This window comes from Macaca thibetana, chromosome 4, assembly GCF_024542745.1.
Source record: "Macaca thibetana thibetana isolate TM-01 chromosome 4, ASM2454274v1, whole genome shotgun sequence".
NCBI classification, from domain to species: Eukaryota; Metazoa; Chordata; class Mammalia; order Primates; family Cercopithecidae; genus Macaca; species Macaca thibetana.
The window spans coordinates 60603416-60630981 of record NC_065581.1 but is presented as its reverse complement, the minus strand read 5'-3'; positions in this window follow the sequence as shown (position 1 = coordinate 60630981).

Here is a 27566-nt window from a genome sequence, read left to right as displayed (position 1 = left end):
ATCGGCCATGTGGGTTTCGGTTCTAAAATTTATTATTCAACATTTAATAAGACTAACAGTATTAAATACTAATCAACTTTTAATAAGAATTACAAATGCTATCTCCTTGTTCAAGACAAGAAAAGCAATCACTGTAATCAATCAGGTAGTCTAATCAATTTTCAAAATGAAATTAACCATGCATCATGTTGGGGGGAAAAAACAAGCCTTGAAGAATAGTATTCTATGTCTTTGCTACAAAGAAGGTAAGCTCAATTTTAGAAAATGGTAATAGGATATTTAGTTTCCACATGATCTAATTACTCTGATGAGTTTTTAAAGGGTTACTGAGATTTATTCTTAAAAGTCTTTTCACTGACTTGAAGGGGGATTACGAAGAGTCGATAGATATGCATTATGAGATGTGATATAATGTCTGCAATTTTTCTCCACGTTAGTCCATATACAAATTATATCAGAAACTGAATTTTAATCACTCTAGTATTTACCCGCTTCCTAATATGGTATAAACCATACAATAGTTTAACATACAGGAATATTTTATTAATATTAAGTACAAGGATTCTTGTATTTAGAAATAATAAGAAAACTATTTAAATTGCTGCCCTAATAAACATTTTTTTTCATATAATTTTTAGGTAAGTTTTCTCAAATAATGACATGTTACATAAAGGTAAGTAATCCAACTCATTCATCTAATATAGGATACAGGAATATTCTGTGCCAAGCTACTTGCTGGGCGTGAGGAACACAAATAAGAAACAAATTGACTGCACTTACAGAACTAAAGACCATGGAGGAAACGGTCATGTAAACAATGAGAAACAAGTTGCTAAGTGCAAGTATTTTGCAGGGAATCGTACATAACTGACTGGTTAAAAAGAGTAAGTTTCTGTAAATATTTCACAGAGAGGTTAGTCTAAATTGTTAATAAAATACTACTACTAACAAAAGTAACTTTTATTGAATAATTATTAAGTGCTAGCTGCACTCTATAGTTTAGATACACTGTCTCCTTTCATTCTCCCATGAAATGAGTGGGCTATTACATTTATTTTAAAGATGAGGAAATTTGAAGTTCAGAATGTTTGAGTAACCTGAGCAAAGTCACACAGTTACTAATTTGTGAACATAGTATAGTAAACCATGCATTTGACCCTGACATTTTCTACATGGATCTCCTGGATGCTTAACTGCCTTGCTGAGACAAACTAAAATTGAAAGTTCAAAAGCCCCCACTTAACTTGGACTTCAATATGAATCACAAGCCCATGTAAAATAACCTAAGACATTGTTTACAATTATTTGAAAATTATTAACATCTAACATCTAACAGTGTGATGCATATTTTAAATGATCTAATTTATTATAAAAAATTCAAAGATATTTGGATTTACCATTGACATTAATGTTGCTAACTCTATCTGCATAACAAATATGCTTTGCTGAAGCTATTAACTTTATATAGACATCTATAAAAAAGGAGATTTAAAAAAGAGAGCAGGCATACTTGACAGCAAATCCAATATTATCTATTAAGAGTACACACTTGACATGACAATACTTGAATAAGAACAAATAATAATCAGTATCACGTGACATGAAGATACCTTTTCAAAATAGCATCTGGCCTTGTTACTGAATAGACTCCTCAAAATCACTGAGGCATGCAAATCTAAAACCCTCCAAACTCCATTAAAATTATTTCCAAATGTTTTCTGATGCTATCATTTTTTACACAAAGAATTATTTTTCAATGATACTATTTTTGACAATATATAGTCATATCCATAAATAACAATTACAGGTAAAGTATTGGTATAGAGAGGAGGAAGAATTAATATTTGTACATATCATCTCAATCAACCTCCGAGTCAACCTTGACGTCATTATGTCCATTTATTCAGATACGGAATGATAGATGGCAGAGGTTAATGAATAGGCCAGAGTCTTGTTATACAGCCAGTTGTCAGGGGAGTCAGGATCTATACGTAAAATGTATGACTCTGAACTCCATACATTATTTTTCACAATATATTGTTTCCTAAGCTTATTTTTTTTCGTAAATTAACTAGATCACTTGGGGTTGTTTACAACACAAAATTAAGCATTAAAATTTACATAATATAATTCAGACTCTAGAGGTCTTATATCTCAACAAATATATGACACACACATATATTTTACAAATTGTTCTCCTTCATTGTCTATAATCTTCAAATTTCTGCCTCTCAATATCAGGCACCAAACTTACCAAATAAATTGTAAATGCCTAGCAGGCATGTTCCTAGCCTAAGTATGTGCCTAACATCCACAGTGGAGGTATCTGCAGCTTTGGTGGACAGCTCCATACACAGCAGGACTCATTCCCTCTTAGATGACTAACATCTCTCTCTCTCTCTCACCTGGTTTATTGCTGTTAACATTAACGCATATTCAGATCTCCCCTGCCCTTATCATTTTCCATCTATCTTTACACATGTAGCCTTTTCACAAATATATATATATAAGCCCCAATCTATACATGCTACTCCAAGTAATGAGTCAAGAGTGTTGTATTACAGGAACAAAGCCCTCATCCTCATTATGTTTACATTTTCATGGTGGAGATAGAACACTGCATTTAAAAGTCCCTGAAGCAATACAAGTTTAGGCTGCAAGAAAGACAACAATCAAGAAAGCCTTTGAAAATTTAACCCAATAAACTATGTTAATGACAATAGTGTTAATGGAGCTGGGGGACTAAAGGGCAAGATCAGTTTGGCATAATTCTGCAGTGGCCTTGTTAAGTTAGAAATACCTATCATATGCAAGTAGAAATGTCAAAATGGAACTGTAATATATAAATTTTGTGCTCAGGGGAAAGGCCTGACCCTGAGATATAAACTGAGGAATTGTCTGCCTATAGATGGAATGTAAAGCCATGAGACAGGTGTGATAACAAAGGGAGAGAAGATAAATAACACAAATATATGGGTTAAGGAAAATGGTTAGTATTTGAATCTTTAGACAAAGGTTATAAACAAAGGAGGAGTAACCATAAAGGGAGACTCAGAACTGTGGGATATGAATACAGTTAGGAGAGTAATGTGCTACAAATTGAGTACAGAAAGTGCCTGAAAAAAGTAGGCATGGGCAATCATGCCCTATGCAACTAAGAAGTTTAAATAAACACAAACATCAATACTGGATTTCACATGAAGTGTTGGTGACCCTGACACGGATAGTATCAGTGAAGTGAGGAGGACAAGTCTCACTGAATAAAGCAAAAAGGGACAATATAATAAAAAAGGTAAAAAATCAGTGACAGGGAAAAAATAATGTATAATATATTTCAGACGCATAAAAGATTGGCCAACACCAAAAGCAGATAGAAGAGGCAAATAAAGAAACTAGAGTATTTAAAAAGGAAAACAGACAAAAGATATTTTAAATAAAATAGTCATAAAATAACATGGGGTGTGGAACATAGAATCTCTCATGCACTGCACTAGTGTTTACAATGTAAAGTAGCAGTCATTTTGGAGAGAAATCTAGCAGTACTTATAATTCCTACATGCGCTGCCAAAGCAAGCAGAGTACTTATAATTCGTATGCATGTGTATGTGTGCCGATAGATGTACTTTCGTTTGTTAACTGATTTGTTGGTTAGTTAGTTGTAAAGACTTTTCCCTGAGTAAACCTCCAGAGCAGAGCAGAATAATTCTCATGCAGCTTCAAAAACGAAGGCATATGAAGTTCCAGTTCTCAGCATTGTTTTCGTTATGAGGACATCTCTGGATCTAGATGTGCATCATTGGGGAACACGGATAACATGTAATAGAAAAAAGAAACACTGCAGTTCCAAGTAACAATTTCAATTAAAGCTTGGATATATAACAGCAATGTGGATAAATGTTAATGACGTACATAGAAAATTTGAGAAGCACAGTGTGGTCTATAAAACATGCTGCATGTATGGACTAAAACTGCATGCACAGTTAATGACTCCAAGTTTTATGTAAACACATTCAAATTAAATTTTAATCACAAATGGTTGCTAAAGAGGTGTGGGTGAAAGGTGATGAGGAAGAAGCAGAAGAAATACAAGAAAGGACCTTTGTAAGGATCAATGCTGATGGTGTGTCACAAATTGGTCAATAGGATTAACGCAACCTTCTGCATTTGCATTCCAAAAACAGATAAAATGGGAGTTTGGACAAGCAGATATAGAAGAAATAATAACTCTTTAAAAATATTTTTTGTAGTAAAGAGGATAAAGAAATGATGAGGTAGATAAAGGCAGTTGGAGGTCAAAAGAGATTTTTTCAGGCAGAAGATTTGTTTGCATATTTGAATACAGAAGAACATTAAAGGGATGGAGGAGAGAGTACGACAGAGAGGAAGAAATGCTCCTGAAGGGATTGAGGGAACTTTGGTCAACAGTAGTATATGATAAAACAAGATTCGGTTTAAAACTGGAGGGGTTGGCCAGGCGCGGTGGCTCAAGCCTGTAATCCCAGCACTTTGGGAGGCCGAGACGGGCGGATCACGAGGTCAGGAGATCGAGACCATCCTGGCTAACGCGATGAAACCCCGTCTCTCTACTAAAAAATACAAAAAAACTAGCTGGGCGAGGTGGCGGGCCCCTGTAGTCCCACCTACTCGGGAGGCTGAGACAGGAGAATGGCCTAAACCCAGGAGGCGGAGCTTGCAATAAGCTGAAATCCGGCCACTGCACCCCAGCCTGGGCGACAGAGCGAGACTCCGTCTCAAACAAACAAACAAACAAACAAACTGGAGGGGTTGGCATAAGATAGGGATAAGGACATTTCTCCATGGCAACAAGAAGAAAAGAGAAGATTGTTGAGTACTGATGCAGACAGGAAATAGAAAAAGAATTGGGAGGATAAAATAGCTGTCTTCTGTTTGCTTCTATTTTCTTAATAAAAAAGAATCACTCCCTCAGTTGAGAATAACAAGTGGAAAATGAAAGCTGCAGCACTACAAGGTGAAGAGATGTGAAACTGAAGAGAAAATGTGAGAGCACAAGAAATAAAATTTCCAAGGGGAATTTGGTAGGATTGTTCTTTTTAAATTTTTATTTTAAAAAAATATTCCTGTAGGCATTTTTCCCTGTTTCAGTATAGATTAGAGCTAAGTAAAGGCTGAGCTGCACTAGACCTGGGTTTTTCCACATGAACATATAGACATATTCAGTACTTGTATTACTGTGTCTCTTAGCGGAAGTAAACATATTTGACCACAAACTTCTTTTCTGAAATCTGTTCCCTTGGCTTTGAGCACACAACAATCATTTTCAGTGTTCCTTCCAGGCTCCTCTCACTCTATCCAAATATTCAGTGTTGGGATTCCTCAGGATTTAATCTAAGATATTCTTCTCACTGTTAACATTTTCTGTAGTCTATATACACTCCCCAAATATCAGTTACCATCCATCTATGCGTAATGTTCCCTAGTTTGACACGTCTAATCCAGATTTTTTTTGAGTCCCAAATCTCAAACCCAATTGCCTACCCTACCTCTGCATTTGGATGTATACTACGGTTCTGAAACTCAACATGACTAAGTCGAATCTATCTTTTCACCAAAAATGAGCTCTCTCTCAAGCATTTTTTCTCATTAAATGTTCCTTCCACCTGTCCTGAGAAAAAATTAGAAACTTGGGACTCATCTTTAATTCCTACCTCTTTCTAAATTCCACATTTAATCAATCAAGTCTTATCTATTCTTCCTTCTAAGTATTTATCTAGTAGTTTTCATTTGTCCTGAATATTAGAATAGTATGGAGAGGTTAACAAAATACATACTTGTCTAAGTCCCATCTCCAGAGATCCTGATTCAATTAGGCTGGTGTAAATCCCAGACACTGAATTAATAATAATAATTTTAAAACTCTAAGAAATGTTGATATTATTGAAAATCACTGCTCTAATTCACTCATTTCTTTCTATTCTATCTTTTCATATCTTAATACAAACTAATACAAAGGTTAACAGTATTGTAAACAGTGAATCTCATGTAATTAGATCACTGCAATAACATCTTAAGAAGTCTCATCGTTTCTGTTCTCACTTCTTTTCTCTTCATCGCAGCAGGAAGGCTTTCTTTCTTTTGTAATGCATAGCTACGTATGGAATGCCTATGTTTAATGCCCTTTAGTTACCTCCTGCTACACAAAGGTTAATGATTTCAACTTTATACACGGTTTGAAACAACAGGCATACTTTTTTTTTTTTTTCCTGTCTTGTGCAAAGATTCGTGCATGTCAGTCCTTCAATCTGGATTGCTGGTGCCCCCTCTTCAGGTTTCTTTGCCTTACTAACTGCCTAGACAAAGTTGTCTCTCCTGTTTTATGTATCCTTACTACACTCTCTCCTTGTCCTGCACATTGCACAGTGCTCATCACACAGAATCTACTTGTCTTGCGGATAGTGATATTAGCAAACAGTTATTGAGCACTTATAATGTGCCAAGCACGATGCTGAGTGCTTCAAAAACACAATCTCCTATTAATACAAAAGAATGCTACAAAAGATGTACTGTAAATATTTCAATTTTTAAAATGAGTAAACTGAGGTTCAAAAAGATTAACCATTTTCCCCAAGATTTTTTTTTTTTTTATTTGAGTAAATTGTAGATTATAACTTAAACTCAGGACATTTTATTTCAGAACACACCCTCATCAGCCCTAAACTGAAGTGCCTAATTATACATATTTTAAATTAACATTTTTTAGTCAAAAGTTTTATTGAGGTATAATTGATATGCAAAAGAAAGGCAGATATTTAATGTATACAATTAGATGAAATTAGAATTTCATTCCCTTATGAAACTATCACTAAAATTAAGATGATAAACATATCCATCACCTCCTCCAAAAGTTTCCATCTCTTTGATTTCATTTTTGTTTTTGTTTTATAGCAAGAAAACTTAACAGAAGATCTACCCTCTTAACTTTCTTAGGTCCGCAATACACTATTGTTAACTATAGGCACTATGTTGTACAGCAGATGTCCAGAATGTATTAGTCTCGCATAACAGAAACTTTATATTGATTGAACAATTCCTATTTCTCTCTTTACCCAGACTCTGGCAACCACCATTCTACTCTTGCTTCCATGAGTTTGACTATTTTAGATATCTCATATACATGGAATCATGCAATATTTGTACTTCTCTGATTTGTTTCTTTTACTTTGTGTAATATTCTCCAGGTTCAACCATGATGTCACAGAAAGCAGGATTTTCTTCTTTTATAAGGCTGAATAATATTCCATCGTATGTATATACCACATTTCTTTTTTTTTTTTTTGGTCACACAGGCTGGAGTGCAATGGCAAGATCTCAGCTCACTGCAAGCTCCTCCTCCCAGGTTCAAGCGAGTCTCCTGCCTCAGCCTCCCTAGTAGCTGGGATTACAGGTGCCCACCACCACACCTAGCTAATTTTTTGTATGTTTAGTAGAAACGGGGTTTTGCCATGTTGGGCAGGCTTGTCTCAAACTCCTGACATCAGGTGATCCACCCGCCTCAGCCATAGCACATTTCTCTATCTATTTATCCATTGATGGGCATTGGGTTTTTTGCACATATTGGCTATTATAAATAATGCTGCAATGACCATGGGAGTACAGATAACTCTTCAGATCCTGATTTTAATTATTTTTTATATGTACCCAGAAATAGGGTTGTTGGGTCATATGGTAGTCCCATTTTTAATTTTTTGAGGAACCTCTATAATGTTTTCTTGATGGTTGCTTCATTTTGCATTCCCACCAAAAATGTACATGAGTTTACCACATCCTTGCAAACACTTATCTTTTACTTGTTTGTTTTTTGATAATAGCCATCTTAACAGGTGTGTGGTCATATCTCATTATAGTTTTTATATGCATTTCTATGAAAATTAGTGACATTCAGCACTTTTTAATATACCTTGTTAGCCATTTGTATGTCTTCTTCAAAGAAATTTCTATTCAAGTGCTTTGCCCATTTCTTTAAATTGGGTTCTTTGTTTTTGTTTTGTTTTGTTTCTGTTATTGAGTTGTAGGAGTTCCTTATAGTTTTTGGAAATTAATCCCTTGTCCATATATATGGTTTGCAAATAGTTTCTCTTATCCCATAAGTTGACTTTTTATTCTCTGATTTTCTTAGCTGTGAAGAAGTTTTTTTAGTTTAATGAGTTTTCACTTGTCCATTTTGCTTTTACTACATGTGCTTTTGGGGTCATAGCCAAGAAATCATTGCCAAACAAAACACCATAAAATCATTGATGTGATTTTTGGAATTTTGTTAAATACTGTTTTTCATAGAAATTTTATATGTTAATCAGTAAAGTCAAAAGTAAAAGTCTAATGATCCTAGTTTATCATCAATAATTAACAAAATTACTTGCATTAAATATCGCTGGGCCATAGAACACATTGCATACTAAGCCAAATTAATATTAGCCATAATCTTAAATAAATATATCTGTATTGTTGCTTTTGGTACAGTTATCCTATGTTTACAATAATTACTAAGATAAAAATGCTGAATATCATAAGTGTATTGTTGTCTTTACTTTCTCTTATGAAGCAATGCCAACTTCAAAGCACAATCAGCAATTGAGCAGTAATAGGTCTGCCCAAGAAAGCCCAGAGTTATAATGCAGATGTTAAGTGTGCACTGTTACCAGATTGAGTTAAAGCAACAGTTTCTAGAGATCTGACTATGTGAGCACCACCACCTACCAAAAATATCCGCACATTTTATTATTTGGGAAGTATGCTAAGTGCCTTGCATACTTTGCCTCATTTCATACAACATTAAGGTAAGTACCATTGTAATAATCCATATCTTACAGTTATAGATAGCAAGTAAATACTGAATAACTTATTCAAAATCACACAGCTAGCAACTAGCAGAGCTAGAGCCAAAATCCAGAGCTCCTGACTTAAAACATCATGCTTATGTTGACCATGTCATACATACTTCTAGAGAACACATGAGCTCTGGATGGTTTGGTGAACAGATGGGAAAAGACGGTCTTTATTGAAGATATTTGGAGTGTGTGGAATTTATAAATACCTGAAAGCGAATGGTAACAGAGTGAAACTTTTTCAGTATAAAGATTAAGAATATAGAAGTTGGCTAGAAATCGGTTTCCTGCAGAGCTTAAAGGTAGATCTAAATTCAACTGACATTTTCATATGCTCTCTAGTAAAGTTATGTTTTATGTATATATTCTATCTCTGCAAAAAATATCTGGCCTAATTAAGGTCAGAGGTCTTTTGTTTCCGTTTGCATCCTACTATGTAGCTACACGATTTACACTCTTGCTACAGGAGGTCAGAGAAATTAGTTCATGCCACGCCCTAGATGGAGAAGCTATGAGAAAAGATGAATGTCAGATATGCATGCTTTGCTGGAATAAGAATCATGGAAGAATTCAATGAGCAATGGTGTAGGAAGCTTTTATATATAGAAAATCCATTCCCATGTTTTTAATTAAAACCTAACTGGACAGTGGTGTACTGATTCTGATGCTTTATTATCATGAGTTCTAGGAAATATAGTCTTAAATATCTTCAATGATTTTTTAAGAGTCCTGGTTTTCCTTAGTTTGCTTGCACCTGCACCTCATATAATGAATTTTGTTTTCATAGCTGAATTTGCCATTTCCCTCCCTCCATGCAATTAAGCACAGAAGTTGATAAGTAAGGATTAATGAGGTATTTTTAAAGTAGCTTTATATATTTTGTGGAATAAATAGTTTGAGAAATGATGTTCAGAACAAATAGACAAATACAATATTGTGATTCCATTGATATTTTCAAAGTTCAATTCATCAGCTCATCTAAATATGCCTTCATTTTATTCACCTTCCATTATCCTGAATTTTGAAAGGATGAATGTCATGATTCTTGATTAGTATATGTTGAGGAAGGTATATACGTTTAATAATAATAAAGGCACATTACTATCGAAGCCTTGTTACCCTTTGTTTCCTGATGTGTCTCTGCTTTTCCAAATATACCTCAAAGTACCATTTAAACATTCAGAGGACTGTTCTTACAATGTAATGATTAACACCTACTCATTGTTCTGTCATCACTTTCAAAATGGAAACCAACTCACTTGAGATGGATAAGTATGTGAGCAGAGATCATGATTAAGTTTTAGCCACATAAAGCATCATGCTGCGTTGATATAGTTAAATACTTTTTAATATATTCTTATGAAAAATAATATCTAAGAAACTTCTAGAACATAATAGAAAAAACTTTATATGGTAATGGATTCATTTGCCTTGCAACTACTATTTTAAAATTCTACACTTTCTTTACATGTCAATGCTATTTCTTTTGATGAGTACTACAACTTTTGGTCTGCTAGCTTGTTCACATTTTCACAGAATTAATTTGTTATTGGCTTATACTTCCCTCCAGCAGGAAATGTACCTGTTATTATAATATCATGAAAATTGTACATCCAGTATCTAATTAACTTGAAGAAAATTTTAGGCAGCATTTTTTTGAGCAACATTTTTCATAGGCAAGGCTATTAAACATTTTAATATCTGTTCTCAACTCATTCAGAACATGGGCAAAATAATCACCCACTTTTATTTATAGGAATTTGCTTTCAGAACAGGAACTTCATCCAAGACAGTGGTTTCCAAATGCATTTCCAATTCTTATTTAGTAGGAGGAACAGAAGACCCCATACCTTATCAGCAATAAATTACTCTCCTGTTAAACTTGCTGCTAAACAAGGAACTACAGTCCTATTAAAATCCAATTAAGCATGCATTACGTTTGATAGATATAATTAGAACAAGTGTAGAGGGTAAATGGCTCCAAGGACTGTAGCTGAAAGAGTTCTAAGATCAGTATTAAAAGGGAAAATAATAGACAATATGTTGGGGATTGTTTTTATCCAATGATGCCTTCTTTATTTTTGTGATTTTATTTATTACCTTTTAGCTACTTCTTATAGTTTCTCTAACTTACTGGTAAAGGATTGTTTTACTTTCACATTTGCTTCTACTAATAAGGATATTGTGTCTCCTTTCATGGGGTAAATTAGACATTTTGGTAATAAAATAGTGGATTTTGCAATAATACCCTAAAAATTGTAGCACTTAAATATTTTTAAATCATTTTTTCAGGTTTTTAACATGCATTCCTCATTGCATCTTACAACTTATGTATGAATCTTTCTAATTGTCTTTTTCACAAGGATGTAGTTATTAGGAATTGCCAACCTAGACACTGCAAGATGTCATTGGCATCCTTATATCCTCATCCATTCTCCCACAGTAGCTGTAACAATATCTTTGCTGAATCCGTCTCAGTAGTTCTTAAAAATAATGTGTGCTCTTTGTACCCTGCTTTTACTAATCAAAATATAGAAGTATTTTTGGACTTTCATGTGACTATTCAAAAAAATCTCTCTTTATATCAGGGTTAAAATGAACTATTCTAAGCAGAGCTATGTCCAATGAACAATATATTTTGGTAAAGGATGGCAAGTACTGTAAATGTAACCAGGTAGAACATAAATAGAGTATTAAACATAGGTTTACTTGTACTGACTTGATAATGCTAAAATTGGATATTTAGATAATGAATATTATACTGTGAAACATCAGGGACAAATCAAGGAGGACGATGCTTTTCATGTGTCCCTTCTCATTTGTTAAGTGTCAGCTCATTTTTACCTATTAAGTTTTATAACACCAAAACAATCTTTCTTAAATTTTCTGATAATTGCTGTCCCCACTTCAAGGCCACGTATAGTTAAGTCTTGGAACAATTAACAGCTCGTATCTGTTCATGGACACATCACTTAGAAAAAAAAAATGAACCAAAAGAAACGACTTTGAGAGTCAGGAATTTAGGACTGGTGCATCATGTTTCTCGCTTTTTAAATCTTTTCTGTTTCTCTATAACTGGCTTCCTTCTCCCTTACTGGATGGGTTATTCTCTAGGCAAAAAGAGCCACCGGCAGCTCTCTGGTCAATCCAGCATAGCTAACCCAAAGGAGGAAAAAATGTTTTCCTACCAGCTGCATAGGGACAGGAATCAGATTGTCCCTATTTGGGTCAAGTTACACAATCACTCTGACTATGCTTAGCTCAAACTATGTCCTATGCCCACTCGTGGTCGAGAAGGAGGATTCCATTACTAGAAGTTGGGTTATGGGCAGGAATAAATGTGCTAGGTAGACAAGAAAAGTAGTAATATCAGGTCTATATAAGAAGCTGCTGCCAGCTAGTCTTTGAGACTGCCCTGCCTTCACGGACTCTCCCTATGGACCTGGTTCCTGCATGGCCACAGGCTGATAGCTTCTTAAAAACTTGTAGTGCATAGTTGACAGACCCTTCCTGATTCCTCAAGTGAGAGAGAAAGTGAAAGTAAGTTAATCTGTTTTATTGGGGTTTCTTGCTTTCTCATGGGATTTCTGTCTTTTTCTATTTTTTTTTTCATTGCTTTCCAGAGTCTTTTTGCTATACTGTTATATCCCATAATTTCCTCTGTATGTTAGTCTTCCTTTGCGACAGTCTTATAATAAACCTGGACTGTTTACAAATGTACTAGTACAGTTATTTGCATGGCTTCACCATGCAAAATATGTTAAAAGTGAAATGTATTTATCTGAAATAATTCAGGTGAAGATATATTCATCTTAGGCTTTCTTAACATTATTATTCTCCAAAATATCATATACATACAGTGTCTTAAGTCTTTGGATTCTATCAAAGTTTCCTTGAGGGGGCATGTCAAAATATTGGGAGCTTTAGAAATGTAAATACACAATATGAAATTTTAAGAATTATCAAATAATTTATATTTTATAAAATTATTTAATAGAATAATTAAGTAGACTCACATACCTAAAAGCACTAATCCATTTTGAGCTAACTTGCTTTAAATAAATACTTTATTCAAAAATACCTTTAAGGCTATGTTGACCCAGTAGCTGGTCCATTGTTTATTAACTCTGTATAGAATTATTATATTATAAAGATATTTGTACTATATTTGGGTACTTTATGATGATCTGTGTTTTATAGCATCAGAAATATGAAAGAATAAAGTTATCAGAAATAAACTTCCCTGTTAAAAGCAAATGTGCATTCATTTATCAAATTATTTTGGAATTATATACTAAGAATTGGCAAACGCTGATGGATTTTGGATTTAAAGAAAAGTATGAAATTTATCTACATTTTATTCTGCATTTTTTTCATTTATTTACATTTATCAGATGTGACCTTTTTTAAAAAAATACATATTATTTCTAAAGATGAATGGAAAATTTTAAATCACGGAGCAGCACAATGTTTAAAAAGCCAAATAATGAGAGCACATGGACACAAAAAGGGGAACAGAAGTCACAGGGGCCAACAGGAGAGTGGAGGATAGAAGGAGGGAAAGCACCAGGAAAAATAACTAATGGGTATTAGGTTTTGCTACCTCAGTGATGAAATAATCTGTACAACAAACCCCTATTACATGATTTTACTCATATAACAAACCCGCACGTGTACCCTTGAACTTAAAATAAGTTAAAAAATATTATTTGAAAACAATTTACATAAAGCCTAAGATTTTAATTTCTAAACTGATTGAGACATTAATGCATTTTAAGAGACATACATCAAATTTTACTTCCACCCTAGCCATATAAATAGAAACCTGAGCTTAAGGAAAAGCAGTTGTGCAAATCACATGTGAAATTAGGCATGCTGGGTTTTTTGTTTGTTTTTTTTTTAATTTTACTTTAAGTCCTGGGATATATGTGCACAATGTGCAGATCTGTTACATAAGTATACCTGTGTTAGGCATGCTTTCAAGCTAAAAGTAAAATTTGTAATATTTACTGTTAAAAATTATTGTTTCAGTAACCAAAACAGCGTGGCACTGGTACAAAAACAGATACATAGTCCAATGAAACAGAATAGAGAACTCATAAATAAGACAGCACCACTACAACTATCTGATCTTTGACAAACCTGACAAAAACAAGCAATGGGGAAAGGATTCACTATTTAATAAATGGTGCTGGAAAAACTGGCTAGCCATATGCAGAAAATTGAAATTGGACCTGTTCCTTACACCTTATACAAATATTAACTCAAGATGGATGAAAGAATTAAATATAAAACCCAAAACTATAAAAAGCCCTAAAAGAAAATCTAGGCAATACCATTCAGGACATAGGCCTGGGAAAAAATTTCATGATGAAAATGTCAAAAGCAATTGCAACAAAAACAAAAATTGTAAAGACCTTCTACACAGAAAAAAAACAAAAACAAACAAACAAAAAAAACCTGTCATCGGAGTGAACAGACATCCTACAGAACGGGAGAAAATTTTTCAATCTATCCATCTGACAAAGGTCTAATATCCAGACTCTACAAGGAAATTAAACAAATTTAAAAGAAAAAAATTGAACCCCATTAAAAAGTGGGTAAAGGATGTGAACAGATGCTTTCAAAAAAAAGATATTTATGTAGCCAACAAACATGAAAAAAAACCTCAACATCATTGATCATTAGAGAAATGCAAATCAAAACCACAATGAGATACCATTTCACACCAGTCAGAATGGCAGTTTTTAAAGTCAAGAAACAACAGATGCTGGTGACCATATAGTAGTCCCTACTCTCACTATATTTTACTCAATTACCTGTTGTTTTTTACTTTTCTTCAGTTTGTTTTTACCACTTTAGAGTTATGATTACTATGGCTATTTTTATCCTCTACCTTTGATTATTTCATTGAGCTACATTGCTAGAAATTGATTTAAAGAGAAAAACATTAAAGGCAGAGACAATGTTAAGACTTTTATTATATATTGGCAATATGGTGTCAAGAAAAATTTGTAAAGTTGAATTTTTTTCCTTGCTTTTAAGCCGAGAAAAGCCTCTATGACTGCCATCAGTTATTTGTTTACAAAAATAGTTAATATATTATCTATAAATTCTTATATGGAAAAGTATCACAACCTTCTTTAAGTAAGGAAGTTTTCATATGAAATTTGTAATTGTCTTATTAACTCCAATATTAGTATATAAAAAATAAGTTTTAAAATCCAGGCATTTGGTGAGTAGAACATTTTGTTTATGAATATAAGGGAGAATTGGATAATGAAAAGAGCACAGAAGGGCCAGGCGTGGCGGCTTACATCTGTAATTCCAGCACTTTGGGAGTCTGAGGCAGGTGGATCACCTGAGGTCAGGTAGTTCAAGACCAGCCTGACCAACATGGCAAAACTCCATCTCTGCTAAAAATGCAAAAATTAGCCGGGCATGGTGGTGGACACGTGTAATCCCAGCTACTCAGGAGGCTGAGGCAGGAGAATCATTTGAACCTGGGAGGCAGAGGTTGCAATGAGCTGAGATCGCACTACTGCACTCCAGCCTGGGTGGCAGAGTGAGACTATGTCTCAAAAAATAAAAATAAAAATAAAAATAAATAAAAAATAAAAATAAATAAATAAATAAATGGAAGAAAAAGAAAAAGAAGAGCACAGGACTACTATCATTAATTTTCACTCATATCTATCAGTTCCTGTCAATACTCAGGCAGCATTTAGAAAGACCTATTATTCCCTCTCTCTGGGACAAGTGAACTAATAGCTGTTTATGTGTTACTATGGAAGTAACAGGTATTTATAGTTGCCCATTCTGATTTGTTAGGGCCCATGCTATTGATTTATTTTTATTTTTATTCATTTTCGAGACAGAGTCTCACTCTGTCGCCCAGGCTGGAGTGCAGTGGCACAATCTGGGATCACTGCAACCTCTGCCTCCCGGGATCAAGTGGCTCTCCTGCCTCAGCCTCCCGAGTAGCTGGGATTACAGGAACGCGCCACTATGCCTGGCTAATTTTTGTACTTTTAGCAGAGAACGGGTTTCACCATGTTGGCAAGGCCTGTCTTGAACTCCCGACCTCAAATGATCCACCCCCTCAGCCTCCCAAAGTGCTGGGATTAGGAGCGTGAGCTACCACGCCCAGCCAGCACCCATGCTATTTAGATTTTGGCCTCCTTCCAATCAACCAGGGTGAACTTTTAAAAATGTAAACAACATGACTTGCTTTCACTGCTAAAATTTTTCCAGTGGCTTTCCAGGTCATTTGGAATAAACTCTAGACCCATTGCTATATCTTATAAGACCTTCAGGATCCATCCACAACATGCTAAACATGATTCTGATTCATAACCTTTTGCTTTTATTTTTCCTTTTGACAGGATTGCTTTTCTCCCAGCTGTTTATATGGCTTACTGCCACATCTAATACATGTCTTCGCTCAAATTCCACTTTGTCCATGAGGTTTTTCTTACTCATCTTATTTAAGATAGTACCTTCCCCACAATCATTCTCTATTCTCTTTCCCAGATGCCTTCCTTTTCACTTTCTTTGGCAATACTTGACACTATACGCTTATTTATGCATTCGGTTACTGTTTGTCTTTCTTACCAAAATGCAAACTCCATTACGTCAGGGACTTTGTTTGTTTACATCTTAATCCCTAGTGCTCAGAGCATGCCCAGCATATGGTGGGTTTTCAATAAATATCTGTTACAATGATGAATATTTAAATCCGTATGTTCAAAAAGATAGTTAACCCATCTAAGTTTCAGTTTTCTCATTAGCAAAATTGGTATAATTATGGCAATATCTACTCCATTAAGATTTAATTATGATCCAATAATACAATGAATATGAAAGTACTTGAAAATTGCACAGAACAATTGTGGTTTTCTGAGAAAATCAAAGTATTTTGAAGGCAAATCTTTACTAACTCCATTGGGTTTTCTACTTTTTCTTATTATCATAATCTGAGAAAATTCTGCTCTCTCAGTATCAAGAAGTAGCAGAATGTTATAATTTATTTAATGATAGATCATAAAATAAGTACAACACTGGTAATTCATGTATATTCTCATGAAAGACACATCATCAATCACAGAAAGGATAATTAGTAATCATAGACACCTTTGCAAGGCTTTAAATAACCTTAAATAAAGTTAGAAAATTTGCAATATAGTCTAGTATGACCAGAAAAATAAACTTTAATAAGAAAGTAATTTTTATTAATTTTTCAACTAGCCCCATTATGTAACTATTGCTTCTGAAAATTCTATCTGTAGTTCTCTATAAATAGGTTTATGCAAAAAGAATACAAATTCAAATTAAAATGTCAGTCTGTAACTGCTTTCATCATTATAAGTCTAATCCTTATGAAATTATTCGTTTTGTGAATCAATTCCTCTAATAAACAATGAACTACTTATTAATAAAACATATAATAGCTATTCTGGCATAGAAACTTTAAAGTTGTTTCTCAATGTGTTTTAAATACTATATCTCAGGAATTAAATAAATATAATGATAGAGATCTAGGCATCTTCGGGATAAAGGCTCCACCTATCTCTTATGTAGGAGTTAAGCCAATTTGCTGGCTTAAATAACTTAAACTCAATGTAACTTCTTGGCAGAGCACATATTTCCTAAATTAATGTATCTTCATATTTGTCTTCTACTTAAATTCATATTTGGGTCCAAAAAGTAAAGCTTTTAAAATAATTCATATATTTCTAGTTCCCTATATATCAGAAATGTAAAAAAGAAGATAATCTTTTCAAAGATATAGGAAAAGTATTTTCTAGCCCAAAACTCATTTATGTTATTTACTTTCATGTAAAATAGCTATTATTCAAAATACTTAGATATAACATAACATAATTTGTGGCACCTATAAAACCCAGCTGACTTTTTCCTGGAACAATAAACATTAATTATTTTAAATTTAAGTACATCAAATGTCGCAATCACAATAAAAGATGAATTACAATTATGTTTCTGATATTGGCAATTACTTAAATGACAACTAATGTAATACCAATAAAAATTTTTCTTTATAAATTTAAATCTGTGTCCGGAATTGGTGGATTCTTGGTCTCACTGACTTCAAGAATGAAGCCTTTACAGTTCCTAAAGATGTTGTGTCCCGAGTTTGTTCCTTCTGATGTTCGGAGTTGTCCAGAGTTTCTTCCTTCTGGTGGGTTCCTGGTCTAGTTGACTTCAGGAGTGAAGCTGCAGACCTTCCCAGTGAGTGTTACAGCTCTTAAAGGTTGCACAGAACCAAAGAGTAAGGAGTAGCACAATTTATTAAAAAGAGCAAAAGAGTCCGAGTGGGGTGGATCACGAGGTCAAGACCATTCTGGCTAACGCAGTAAAATCCCGTCTCTACTAAAAAATACCAAAAAACAAACAAAAAACTACCAGCTATTTGGGAGGCTGAGGTGGGAGAATGGCATAAACCCAAGAGACAGAGTTTGCAGTGAGCCGAGATCCGGCCACTGCACTCCAGCCTGTGGAGTTTGTAGTGAGCTGAGATCCGGCCCCTGCACTCCAGCCAGTGCGATACAGTGAGACTCCTTTTCAAAGAAAACAAAAAAAAAAAAAAGCAAAAGTACAACTCTTCCACCGCCTGGAAGGCGACCTGAGCAGGTTGCCCCTGCTGGCTTGGGTGGCCTGCTTTTATTCCCTTATCTGGCCTCACCCACATTTTGCTGATTGGTCTATTTCACAAAGAACTGATTGGTCCGTTTTACAGAATGCTGATTGGTCCGTTTTGACAGAGTGCTGGTTGGTGCATTTACAAACCTTTAGCTAGACAGAGCGCTGATTGGTGCATTTACAATCCTTTAGCTAGACAGAAAAGTTCTCCAAGTGCGCAGGGACCCAGAAGCACAGCAGGCTTCACGTCTCACTGGCACTCACCAAGAGTTTCCCGGCACCTAGCAGGGGGCTCCTGCAGCGCAGAGGGAGCTTGTCCCAGACAAGCAAGAGGAAAAGAGGGGAAGTGAGAAAGAGAGGGAGACCTGCTATGGTGGCCAATGATCCCGTGAAGAGGGAACGGTGGTCCACTCACGGGATTCAGCCTCCGATCAAGCCCAGCAGGCACCTGCGGCGCCCAGTGCGGGGCTTGCCCAGGCCGCGCTCACCTGGAACCGGTGACAGCCTGCGAGCGCCCCGCGGGCGCCTCTCTCTTCATACTTCCCCGCCAGCAGAGGGAGCCGGCTCTGGCCTTGGCGAGGCCCAGAGAGGGGCCTTCGTGGCGCAGCAGCAGGCTGAAGGGCTCCTGGAGCGCGGCCAGAGCAGACACCCAGACCGAGGAGGCGCCGAGAGCCAGCGAGGGCTGCTAGCACGTTGTAACTTCTCAAAGCCATCAATATGGTAATTAATATAATTTCAAAATATGACTATGTACTGAATGTATTTTCAATGAATTGATTTACACTTTCAGCTATGATTTCCCCGTGTTAGGAAGAATGTCAACCCTTTAAAAAACAGAAAATGAAAATATATAATTCCAGAAGAGAATTACCAAATTTGAGTTTACTTCTTTTCTTTAAGCAGCACTCCAATGACACCACGAGAGGGAAAAATATCCATTTTCAAACCTACTGAGAAGTTGTTTCAGTGGCCGTGCCCCAGTGTTTCACACTAGATCTTAGATTACAAACTTCTCTGCACAAATACCAATATTATAACAGCATAATTATATATGTAAGGAAAAATTGAAAATAAGTGTTAATACTTACATGTTAATATGCTTACAGTTAAGCAGGATGGTTTTAGGGACAGGCAAAGAAAAGATACGTTGTAAGCATATACTGGTGCTCACGGCTCTCAGAGCCAACGAGTTATTTTATATCCTTAAACTAATAAACTTTAGTAATTTATTGTCTATTTCTTCTTACACAGGGCCTCAGATGGAATTTTGTTATATCTAATTTTCCTCATTAATTGATAATACAGGAAAATCCCGTGACTTTTGGCAGCAAATGGTAAAGATGCAAAACTGTGGGTTATTGGTCTAGAATATGAGCATTCTAAGTCTGTGATACGTCAGATGAAATGCAGGCTGTTTTAAAATTGTAAAATGGATGGCATTTTTGGGTAAAGTAGAAAATATATCTGTTATAAAGGGTATGACTCCAGTTTTTATGTTTGTCTGCTAACAGCTTTTAAACCAACCCTTTTCACTTCCCCTTTTACTCCACATCTGGCAAAACTGATACAAACTTAGAGCTCCTCTCTCAATTGGCACCAGAGAGAAGTTTAACCCATGTGCAAAAATGGCCACACCCCTAATCACAATGGAAAACCCATGCCAATCTCTTTTCCTAGGTCTCTCCAGTCATTTTGAGACCTACTTGGAATTATCCTGCTCTCCCCCAGAAAAACCTCATTATGTAATAAAACACTTCATACCCTCTTGGTGTATGTGTGCTATCACCAGGCTTGCCATCCAAACCAAATTGTGGATAAATATCCATCTTACTCCTTCATGTCATGCGCGTCTGTGTGAAGAGACCACCAAACAGGCTTTGCGTGAGCAATAAAGCTTTTTAATCATCTGGCTGCAGGCGGGCTAAGTCTGAAAAGAGAGTCAGCAAAGGGAGTTAGGGGTGTGGCAGTTTTACAGGATTTGGGTAGGTAGTGGAAAATTATAGTCAAAGGGGGGGTCTCTTGTGGGCAGGGCAGGGGTCACAAGGTTCTCAGTCGGGGAGCTTCTGAGCCAAGAGAAGGAATTTTACAAGGTAATGTCATCAGTTAAGGCAGGAACCAGCCATTTTCACTTCTTTTGTCATTCGTCAGTTGCTTCAGGCCATCTGGATGTATATCTGTAGGCTTGGGCTCAGAGGCCTGACATTTCAGAGTGGCTTTAGCATTCTCTCTTGTCTTTGTGGAAGGGTTTCTTCATCTGGATGTTCTCTTTCTTGCTTTCTTTAGGTGACTAATTCTAAACAGGATTTCTCTCAGTGGTGCATCTTACACAGATATACCCCGAGATTGATCTCAATCAACAGTCACAGATGTGACTCCAGTTTTGTTGTTGTTTTGTTTTGTTTTGTTTTTTGAGACAGGGTCTCTCTCACCCAGACTGGAGTGTAGTTGCACGATTTCGGCTAACTGCAACCTCTGCCTCCCAGGTTCAAGCAATTCTCCTGCCTCAGACTCCTGAGTAGCTGGGATTACAGGTGTGCGCCACTACCACCTGGCTAATTTTTGTATTTTTAGTAGACACCGGGTTACCCCAAGTTGGCCAGGCTGGTCTTGAACTCCTGACCTCAAATGATCCACCCACCTCGGCCTCCTAAAGTGCTGGGATTCCAGGCGTGAGCCACCGCGCCTGGCTGTGAGTCCAGTTTAATGACGGTAGATATGCTCTGGTGCAGAATTTAAAGTTTTTTAATCATTTGTGAATATGTAGATACACAAGATATGCTTATCTTAAAACATAAGTATTTATGTATTAAAGTACACAATTGTTAAGTCTGACCACTTATGTATAGCTCCACTAACAATTTCAGAACTACTTTCTGTGTAGATTACTCAGTGCTTTCCTTGTGTCTCCTAAAGGCAGTCATTTCCACCAGCATTTGAAATGTCTCATAGGATACTCAAGGTGGAAATATATGCACTTTGAAATTAGAAAAAATTTTGAAAAATAGCTAATAGAAAGAAAAGAATTGGTAAATGTTGGAATTTCAGACACAAGTATTTGGGCATGTCATCATTTTGAGTTTGTTCACATAATCGATGACCTACCTATGCAACCAATGTATAGAACATTCCTTCCCAAAAAATCTTTGCAAATTTAAAACAATGCAGTGTTTTCTCTCAGAGAAAATGTTAAAAAGTCATGAAATAATAATTAACACAGCATTCCTGGTTATAGAAGTATTTAATTAAGACATCTTCGTTTGATTTTAAGTTACTCTAGTGAAGAAAGCAGGTAGCATGCCAGTAATAGAGACTCGCTGTATAAATTGTAATTGTTAATGATGATTCTGATGCACTTGTTCTTATGGAAAGCTAGGACAGTGTTGAACATGGCCTTTGAAGACTTGCAGACCCAAACTACAGTCTTCATTGACCAGGTGTGACACAGCAAACAAACTACTATTCTTCTCTTATTTTTCTCCATGAAATGGAATACTAGCATTGAATTCCCATGGCCATTGAAAGGATTACTGTACTTGACACAGAGCCCATAATAATAGCTATTGTTTCTATATTCACCCATATTTTACTCAATGGAAATCACTTATTTGCATTTGTGTCTCCATTACTACATTGAAAGCTCCCTGTGGATAAGCATTATGTCTTTTCGTCACTATATTCCTAGAAAAAATCATTCCAAGAATGTACATCGGGGGCAACACTCCTGTTTGGCACTGGGGTCTTTATCGAAATCTCACCGGATTACTTGGTCCTAGTTTACCAATGTCTAGTCTGAGGAGAGTCAGGAGGGACAGAAGTACTTTTCTGAAGTAGAAAGCTGTCTGACTTGGCAAGTCCTCACAGGGTATAACAAAGCAAGCATTAAATGCAATAGTTTGAGGCGAAATTGACTAGATGGTCAGCAATAGAATGAGGAAAGAAGAAAGACTAATAGAATAGATTAAAAGAGTTAAATTTTTCTTAGCTTTAGTTTGTTAGGGTTTTCCCCTGGGACTATGGCCCACAACTCTGGAGGGGATGGCACATTCTTGACTCGGGTGTGATGAGTCCATCCTTTTTTGCTATATGAACAGCAGTCTTGGTGGTTAGCAGCACAAGGTAGGGTCCTTCCCAGGCTGGCTCAAGTTTTTCTTCTTTCCACCTTTTGATGAGAACATGATCTTCAGGCTGGTGCTGGTTTATTGGAAATTCTAGGGGTGGTACATGTGCTAAAAGACTTTCAGTTTTTTTTTTTTTTTTTTTTCTCCTTTGAGAGAAAGGAAAGTGGAAGATAAACCAAGTATATGATTTTTAAGAAATCGAGCTTTTGTTTTAAATGTGGGGACCTTGGCAGTGGACTTTATAGTCCTTAGTGCCTTTTTACTGAGAAATTTCCTTTAGCACCTTTTTTATTAGTTTTTAAACCAAAGAAAGCCAAATACCATTTTACATTTAACAATGCTTCTCGTATGATTTTTATACCAGATAAGCTAAATTTTATCTTTATATTAGTGTATTATTAATGTTAAACCTAATTTTAATAAAACCTTGTAGACGTATTTATTTAATTTTTAATGTTTGACCTTAAGGTAAGATTTTATAGATTCTTTTTAACCTTTTATAATTTTTGCTAAAGAGCAGGTTGGTGCTTTAAGAAAAACCTGTTATGCTTTTACTTTAATGTCCAGTTCACAGAAAAACTGGATGATAATTCTTTAACTTTAGCTAATATGTTTACACACAGAATGTGCTTTACAATTAACGTTTTAAACCTTGCTTAAACCTTCAAAACAGTAATTTTTAACTTTTTAATGTAGGTAAAAATGTACATTTTTATGCCTCCTTATAATCCTTTTACCAAAGGTATATTTTGTTTTTCTTATACACCTTGCACATGAACTGTTTTTCTTTTTTTTTCAATAGTTTTACATTCAGGAGGCCTAGTTACTTTTAAATTATACAACATTTTTTGCATAAATTCTTTTTTTAAACACATTTTTTTATAACCTTTTTTTTTCTCTTTCACGACTTTTACAGGCAATTTTTTTTGACATGCCTTAACTTTCTGACTTATTACAAACATTTCTTTCTTTAAACAACCAGTTAATTTATTTCAGGACAAGAATTTACCATATAACACTCTTTTTATATAAATTCCCCCCCCCCCCCCCTTTTTTTTTTCCTTTTTTTTTTCCCTTAGGATACTTCTGAACTGGTGAGTTGTGCTCACAATGAAGTTTCCTCTAAAAGTGATTTATTTATTTATTGTTTTTACTTTTTTTTTGTTATCGTTGGTAGCAAAGCCGTTGCCGCTACAGATTGAATGCATTTGGGCCATCCTTGGGTTACTGGGTTAAGGATTTTTTTTTTTTTTTTTTGATAGGAAGGCCTCAGGGCTTTCAGGATACGCCCTTGTTTACACTGACAACAAAGTGGTATTGGAGTGTTACAGGGTTATGGAAAATACCTTCAATTATCAATTACAGGTTTTAAATTTACCTTGGTTTTTAAAGGAATAGGGTACTTTTTTTTTTTAACTACTTGTATATCTCTCTCTCTCTTTCTCTTTGACTTTGTCTCTCTTTGGCTTTCCTTTTGCCTCTGTCTCTTCTTCTCTCTCTCTGCCTCTCTCTTTCTTTCTCTCTCTCTCTCTCTCGACTCCCTCTTTGTCTTGTCTCTTCCTCTCTCTCTCTTTGCCTCTTTTCCTCTCTGTCTCTTTCCTTTCTCTCTCTCTGCTGGTCTTTCCTTGCCTCTGCCAGCGGCTTATGCTGCTGTCCTCTCAACCTCTGTGTGTTGGGGTGGGGAGGTCTAAAACCAGCTGTAACCAAGTGTCTATGTACAGGAACTGGTCTGGGTTCCCTGGCTTACATGTTACCTTGTGCTATACCCTTGAAACAAGGGACCTGTCCAGGCTTCCTTCTAATGGCCAACCTACCTCTAATGCTGGCCAGTCTATCTTACACAAAGTTTTAAGTTTTCCTGGTGTCATAGTACTCCATAGTCTCCCTTAAATCCTTTGTTTGAAATTTTTCAACGTAGTTCCTAATGGGGTGGGCTTACTTTGTGCCTCACCTGTGTTTCGTCTAGACAAAACACCACGCTCACACCACACGCACACCACAAAACAAAGAACAGGTAAAAAGGGCACACACACACTTTTGTAGTTTACACCAAACCAAAATCAGAGTATCCAGAAATCCAAGCCAGGTCAAAACCAAAACCAATGTATCAAGCAATCCAAGTCAAGTCAAAAACAAAACCCAAAGTGCCGGTACAGGCACACTGTGAGTGATCAGGCCATGCTTCCACTCAAATGGAGTAGGCAAGTTCCCAAGACCAATCCTGTCAAGCAATTCAAACCAAGTCAAAACCAAAACTAAAGTGCCGATAAAGGCACGCCGTGGGTGATCAGGCCACGCTTCCACTCAAATGGAGTGGGCAAGTTCCCAAGACCGGTCCTGTCAGGCAGTTCAAACCAAATCAAAACCAGTAAATGGCATAAGTTGCCCATTTCCTAGAAAATCCTGTTGGTAAACAAATACTGTAAGATAAAAGCTGCCAGAACACTGAAAATAATTTGCATTCATTGACTTGGTAGAGGTGATGGACAAAGGCTCATTTTTAAAATGGAGCACAGTTCAAAATTATGCACTAGACAAATCAATAATTCTTTATACATGTCAGATGAAGTAATTATCTTGGTTAGCTAATTGCCTTTAAGGAAAATATCTCACTAAACCAAAGCCTTTAGAAATACAAATGAAAAATACATTTTTATTTTTCCCTAACTGTGAAACCAAAGTCTGAATATCTTAATTTGTGTTTTCCATGACACATTTATTCTTCAAATTGAATTTTTTCATTGTTTTCTGAAAGATTTTTGTAAGCTTCTGAACTTAGAATAGAGATGAACTCTCCAAAGAAAGAATAACCCCACTGAACTTTGCAAGGCTGTGCAAGGCTTCCTAAATGGACACTTTTATGCATTTGGAAGAGTTGATTTATAAAAGCTGGAGACACTGACTGTTTCTTTAAAATTCTTGAAAAAACAAAATATATATGAACAGGATGTATTGTCTTAAGAATTTGTTCATGTGATATGCTCAAATACAAAATTTGCTCTTCAATACGTATCCAACTTGCAAAATATTTAAGTATCAAGGGTGAGGCCAAAGGATACATTTTATGGAAAAACTTTCACAAATGATCCTCTACACTACTATAGCTATAGAGATGATTGAAACTATTTCTATCTCCCTCCCATATGGTATCACATCACCAGTTGAACTGTGGGGGTGTATGTTTTATCAGTGAATCCAAACTAGAATAATGACAGATGTAATTGTTTTAGATTTCCTAACCTATTAATTTGCTTCCCAAAACTCCTCTTCCAAATGGCCATTTATGGGAAATTTCACACAATTAGATGGACAATGGGAAATTGAATTCATTAAATTATTTTACTGAATACTAAGAAATAATTCATTTGATTTCAGGATCCCCTTGACTGATTTAAATGACAGAACTGAGTAATTTTGTTCACTCTGTTTATATGCACAGGTCACCAATGTAATACAATCAAAAGTTTTTTTCTAGCCCAGTGGGCTTCCTTTTCATCTGTGGTCCCCTGGCACTCACTGATTGACAAGTATTTCACAGTCACGGTTTACCTTTTAAAAAACTCAGATCTTATCACTTATTTCTCTATTCATTTTTTCTTTTGTTGGGCTTACATTTGAAGTGCCTTGGGAGTGCTTAATGTCTTATCTCTTCTTTCCTTGGGACTGTCCGCAATTCAGTTAAAAAACACTCATTCTCTTTCAACCTGCTCCCTTTTTAAATAAACAAACAAACAAAAACTTCTCCCTCCCAGACTGAACTATATCAATGCCTTATTTCCTGGCACTTTTAGCAAGGGATGAGATGTGTGGGTAACATAAAGGAGGAAGCTGCCTGCAGTAGAGTCTACCTGGTTTTCCTATTTCTCTTAGAATTCCTTTCAATCTTCATCATTCAGTGAAGGATTTTCAGACAAGTAATTTTTCTATGTGTGACTGACATGTAAATAGCTAATGTAGTAGACTTGGTATAGAGACTTGGCAGAAGGCCCAACGTTCAGAATATTAATATTTTCCTGTTGGTTTTGGGATAGAAAAGCAGTGTGACCTTCTTCAAGTAGCCAGGCTATCATTTCAGCTACTTCTAAGGATTCCTTTTTTTTTTTCCTTATTTCCTCACAGCCTTGAGAATCAGCAACAATGTTTCTATAATAAGCCTTCTCAGTGGCTTAAAGCCAACAATTATCTAAAGGTAGGTAGCATCTTAGCCATCAATCAGATATTTTTTCAGTCTTCATTCTGGGGTGCCCTTATGTTCATTTCATTCAGAATATTCTTAGATGTTTTCAGGAAATGAGAGAGATGCCAAACACTGAGATCTTAAGATAGAGTATGTCACTCCTCTACAAGAGTTAACTCCAATTTTTCTGATACTGGAGTTCTACTTCAAATTTTATGCAATATCAATTTTAATAATTACTTAGAAATTCCTATTCTACATGTTTGTTAGCTTCCATTGTTCAAGCGTAATAACAAATATTGTTTCCCTGAGTTTATCACCATCTACAATTATAGGACATCAGAATCTAATTAATTGGCTGGGCACGGTGGCTCACGCCTGTAATCCCAGCACTTTGGGAGGCTGAGGTGGGAAGATCACCTGAGGTCGGGCGTTCGAGACCGGCCTGACCAACATGGAGAAACCTAAAAATATAAAAGTTTTTACTAAAATACAAAATTAGCCGGGCATGGTTGCACATGCCTGTAATCCTGGGTACTCGGGATGCTGAGGCAGGAGAATCACTTGAACCCAGGAGGCAGAGGTTGTGGAGAGCTGAGATCACGCCATTACACTTCAGCCTGGGCAACTAGAGCAAAAACTGTCTCAAAAAAAAAAAAAAAAAATCTAATTAATTCATTCTGTATTTGTCTCAAACTTATGGAAAGACCTTACTCCTCTTCAAACCTGTTTCTGAGGGTTAACACAATG